The 5,901-nt window shown below is 42.9% G+C and overlaps 1 non-coding gene across 1 annotated transcript; it reads right to left on the reverse strand.

The window, feature by feature from the left end:
- Nucleotides 1-1,358: 1,358 nt before the first annotated feature.
- On the reverse strand, nucleotides 1,359-1,441 carry trnal-uaa. Its single transcript has one exon. It is a non-coding gene; the product is annotated as a tRNA-Leu (tRNA).
- Between the last annotated feature and the right edge of the window lie 4,460 nt (nucleotides 1,442-5,901).

The following is a 5,901-nucleotide window of genomic DNA, read 5'->3' on the forward strand; positions in this document are numbered from 1 at the left end:
ATGTAGAGATGTTGATATTCTCTTGTAAGGCTGTTTTCCCCTCTATCTCTCGTCTTGGCTATCACTGCCCCTTTGTTTGCGTTGCTTCATGTAGACCATAGAAGAAGATTGAGTGCACCAATTAGTGCTCCACAGGCTCAGGTGTCAGGTAACGACAGATGTAAAATGAACCCATCAGAGAGGATGACTCCAAAAAGGAGATGGAATGTAAGACCTAATTTGAATGTAAGACCTAATCAGTTGGAAAGAAAGCAGTTTATCAGTGGGGAACAGAACCGTAAGCCAAATGCAGCTTTATGAAGGGTTAAATTGTGGTTTACAGTTATGATATTACAGTGTTGTTATAAAAGAAAGTGTAAAAAGATACATAACATATTCGTTTCTTTCATCATTAATTATTCAGGTAGGTACTTATTTAGAGCAACAACTAGAGGGATGTTACAGGGGTCACCCCAACCAAGACATATTACACAGATCAAATTTAAGCAATGTAGATTATGTTGAGTGCCTGAAGAGAAAGGAATTCAATTGGAATGTATTTTAGGGTTACACTCAAATTTTAGGGTTACACTATAGCGACCCCTGCTGTTCAAAATGAGGACATTGTCCTCCCATGTAATCAGTGATAAAGAAATGAACGATCCTGAACTGAGATCTGTCTTGAAGCTCATTAGTAAAACTGGCGAGTCAACAATAAGAATATTTGGCTTTTTCTTAAGAAGCCTGACAGTCATAATCCATTGATATTACAAAATCATTACATCCCAGTGAATGAAGGTACTGCATTTTTATGACCAGTAGGAGGTAGCCGTATGGGCTTTATAATATCAAATCCACAAATGGACAGATACATTGTTTATGACACAAACGTTTAACAATAAAGTAGGCTATATAGCCCAACTATTAGATTAGACTTGGATTCAAATATCTTAGTATATGGCACAAAGCATTAAATATTTTATTCCTAATACGGTTTCCAGATACATGGGTTATAAAGCATGGAAGTGTATTTGAGTCAGTGTATTTAAAATATTGTTTTTGTTAAAAGAAAACACTTATAAGTACAACAACATGTTTAACTAGTCTTTACGAAATACGACTGCATATTACAGTATTTAAGATATTATAGTTAATAGTATTACAAACTTTGGTATCTGATATTTGATAATGTTTCCATATTAAGCTCTAACTAACATTCTCATTGTAACGCTTATTCCAATAAAACCTTTGTCGTGTTGTTACAGGGTAGCGTAATACATTACTGCTGTGTCGAGGGGTATCTGCCTATAACAGCATAGCTACAACTTATACTACCTGTATTTACGAAAGGTGGCAGCGCTTTCCTAAGCAAAACATTCTACCAGGAGTGGGGTTCGAACCCACGCGGACATATGTCCATTGGATCTTAAGTCCAACGCCTTAACCACTCGGCCATCCTGGTATACACACCACCTTCTAATGACGTATTGGTTTATAAACCTATTCGAGAGAAATATTTCATATATGTATAAATATCCGACATTTTTATGTAGTTTAATCTGCTTGATATGCAAGCGAGGTCTGAACGCCGATATGCATCACGTGGATACATTAAATTAGTTATTAGCTATATTCTAACTAACATGTCTGATCTACTATAGTAAACTAGCCTAGCAAGCTAGTTAACTAGTCATGTACATCATTACATGTACTGAGCCTAGCTAGCTAGTAAACTAATGCTTAATAGCTTTAATTATAGTTTTCCAATAAACATTTCGACTTAATTCCTAGCCATGATGACTACGTTTTGGTTCTTCAGTTCAAGCTCTTTGTGATTCTTTCCGTAAAAACGGTATCTACAGAAGTTGAACATTATTATTTCAGAATTGGCAAATTAGCCAATTAGACATGAATACAGCTTCGGTTAGCCTTAAGAAGCTTGGCTAGATTAATCCTGTACATACACAGCGAAAGCCTTTTTCCTAACGATAGGATTATTAATAGAAAAAATATTAGTCAATATTCTGAAAAAAATGAAATGTTGTCGAAATGATGTATAGCAACTTAACTCCTAGCTGCAATTGTGAGGATCCTCTTGTACCTCTAACACACTTCCGAAAGTCTAAAATGAGCAGCAGTTTGTGTCACACGACTATCTGAAATAGATATTAGCCCGTGTTGCCAGATAAGAGGGACAGGACACTAATTTCACAATAAATGCAGAATCTCCACTTAAAACGCGTACAATTTCTACTTTTGCCAGCTACCATTTGTATAATACCATTTGTATAGTTCATGACATGTCACGTACAACGTCTTAAAAATTGCAAATTTTACACGAAACCACCCCATCTGGCAGCATTGTTAGCTAGCTACTGGATATTGAGTTACCATATATTGGCACTTGGAACGTAATACTTCGAAATGATATGGAGCTTTGTTGCCTCCTTCTGGTTAAAAAGTGCAACGGCTGTGATGTGACATTTGTGTGTCTGCTGGTTTTAAGTTAGTAAGTATAATAAAACAAGCAAACCACGTAAGGTGAGGACATTTGGCCAGTCCTCACTTCAAAAACAACTTTATCAGACAGGGTAAGTTCAGGGTTAGGATTAAAATGAGGGTTAATGTTAGGCATTAATGGGTTATGTTTGGCAATTAGGGTTAATGGTAGGCCTAAATATTTGTAATTCCTCACTTTGATAGAAATGTGTGCATCTTCATTTTAAAGACCAAATAAATCCTCACAAGGATAGTAAAACCTAAAACAATGTGCTCTTATTGGAACCTATTGCCAGTCCCTTCGAGGGAAAAGTACATTTCTTTTTGTCATTTGCAATAACAAGTTACGGCAATTAAATGTTTGGTTTTCCTAATCTCGACAGTGCCGTTAAAAGTTAAAAAGTAATAGTAATTATAATTTTTAAAAATAAGATAACACAATCAATTAGTAATAACACTATACAAAAACACACATCAATAATAATAACTATACAACCATAGTGCAATGTAAAAGTGACTGGTGTGCATTATATAAGTGGCAGATGTGCATAATATGAAGTGACAGGAGTGCATGAACTATGGATGGAAGGGAAGAGGGGTTCCCGAGTTGAGCAGCCTTACAGCCTGTGGAAAGAAGCTGTCCTGTAGCCTGTTTGTTTTGGACTGAATACTCCTGTACCTTCTGCCTGACGGCAGCTTGGTTAACAGTCCGTGGCATGGGTGGCTGGGATCTGTAATGATCCGTTCGCTCCTCCTCCTACACCTCTCTGTGTCGAGATCTTGCAGGGATGGCAGAGCAGGGATGGTTTGCTCCTTCATCAAGACGTTAGAGTGATGAGACCAGGTTAAGTCGTCACTGATGTTGACCCTGAGGAACCTGATGTTGAGAACTCTCTCTACTACAGACCCATTGATGTGTATGGGGTGTGGTCTCCCCTCCGCTGCTTCCTGTGATCAACAATAATCTCCTTAGTTTTGCTGATATTGAGCTGGAGGTTGTTATCCTGACACCACGAAGTCAGTGACCTCACTTTGTCTCTATAGCCTGACTCGTCATTGTCAGAGATCAGGCCTATGATGGTGGTGTCGTCAGCAAACTTAACGATGGTGTTGGAGACATGACTTGCCAGGCAGTTGTGGGTGAAGAGAAAGTACAGGAGCAGGCTCAACACCCAGCCCTGGGGGGAGCCAGTACTAAGAGTCAGTAAGGAGGAGGTGGCGTTGCCCATCCGCACCACCTGGGGTCTGCCCATCAGGAGGTTCAGGATCCATCTGCACATAGTGGGGTCGAGATCCAGATCCCTGAGCTTAACCGCCAGCATTTGGGGCACAATGGTGTTGAAGGCTGAGCTATAGTTAATGAACAGCATTCTCACATATGTGTTCCTTTTGTCCAGATGAGAGAGTGCAGAGTGGAGGGTCAGAGCGATGGTGTCCTCTGTGGATCTGTTTTATCTGTAGGCAAACTGTAGCGGGTCAAATGTTGCAGGCATGGAGTCTGTGATGTGTGTTTTAACTAGCCACTCAAAGCACTTCATGATGATTGGTGTGAGTGCTACAGGGTGGTATTTATTCATGCAGAGGACTTTTTGCTTTTTTGGCACAGGAACAATGATGGACTTTTTGAAGCAGGTGGGGACCACTGACTGACATAGCGATAAGTTGAAGATATCAGTCAATACATAAGCCAGTTGGTCAGCACAGACTTTGAGAACACAGCCTGAGATGTTATCTGGTCCAGGAGCCTTGTGGGTGTTACAGATGTCTGACCTGGTCATTTGGAAAGGGCAGCCGTCCTGGTCAATTTGAGTATCCATGCCAGGGTTGATGTTCTCAAAGCGAGCATAGAAAGAGTTCAGTTCCTCTGGGAAAGAAGCCAACACTTCTCCCACACTACCTGTATTGCCTTTATAGTCAGTGATGGTTCTCAGACCACTCCACATGTTCCTGGTATTGGAGCCCTGGTAGAGAGATTCTACTTTGACTCTGTATTTACTTTTTTTATTGCCTTCCTGAGATCATACCGGGATTTCTTATAATTATCCATGCTGCCGGAGTTGAATGCTGCAGTCAGTTCCTTTAGCATGGCACGGATACCACTGTTGACCCATGGTTTTTGATTAGGAAATGATTCTGTAGTTGTACGTGGTATAACATCGTCAATACATTTACTAATATAACCGGTGATGTAATGTATATCTTGGCCTTAAAAAACACCTGGGTTGCTTTCGCAATGTAATGTAAATCCTGGCCTTAAAAAACACCTGGGTTGCTTTCGCAGTACGTTTTAGCTAATTGTCCATCTGTAAAGTGAAGCGCCATCCAATCAACTTTGCTGAATTTGTCTGAATCTGAGCAGACAATATATCCCTATACACTTCAGAATTCATCCGGCTGCTTCTGTCTTCTGTCACATGACCAATAAACACTAGTGACCCAGTGCCATTGGAAGCCATGCATGCCCATGCCATCAAACTGCCTCCACCGTGTTTTACAGATGATGTGGTATGCTTCGGATCATGAGCCGTTTCAAGCCTTCTCCACACTTTTTTCTTCCCATCATTCGGGTACAGGTTGATCTTAGTTAAATATGTCCATAGAATGCTGTTACAGAACTGGGCTGGCTTTTTTTTAATGTTTTTTGGTCTAATCTGGTCTTTCTCTTCTTGATGCTTATGAATGGTTTGCACCTTGTGGTGAACCCTCTGTATTTGCTCTTGTGAAGTCTTCTCTTCATGGTAGACTTGGATAATGATATGCCTACCTCCTGGAGAATGTTCTTCACTTGGCTGGAAGTTGTGAAAGGGTTTTTCTTTACCATGGAAATTATCCTACGGTCATCCACCACTGTTGTCTTCCGTGGACATCGAGGCATTTTTGTGTTGCGGAGCTCACCAGGGTCGGTAACCGGCGGAGGGTCAGAAGCCAGGAGAGCCGACGGAGGGTCGGTAGCCGGCGGAGGGTCGGTAGCCGGCGGAGGGTCAGAAGCCGGGAGAGCTGACGGAGGGTCGGTAGCCGGCGGAGGGTCAGAAGCCGGGAGAGCCGACGGAGGGTCGGTAGCCGGTGGAGGGTCAGATGCCGGGAGAACCGACGGAGGGTCTGTAGCCGGCGGAGGGTCGGTAGCCGGCGGAGGGTCAGAAGCCGGGAGAGCCGACGGAGGGTCGGTAGCCGGTGGAGGGTCAGATGCCGGGAGAACCGACGGAGGGTCTGTAGCCGGCGGAGGGTCGGTAGCCGGCGGAGGGTCAGAAGCCGGGAGAGCCGACGGAGGGTCGGTAGCCGGTGGAGGGTCAGATGCCGGGAGAACCGACGGAGGGTCTGTAGCCGGCGGAGGGTCGGTAGCCGGCGGAGGGTCAGAAGCCGGGAGAGCCGACGGAGGGTCGGTAGCCGGCAGAGGGTCAGATGCCGGGAGAACCGACGGAGGGT

This window comes from Esox lucius, chromosome 18 (genome assembly GCF_011004845.1).
Source record: "Esox lucius isolate fEsoLuc1 chromosome 18, fEsoLuc1.pri, whole genome shotgun sequence".
NCBI lineage: Eukaryota > Metazoa > Chordata > Actinopteri > Esociformes > Esocidae > Esox > Esox lucius.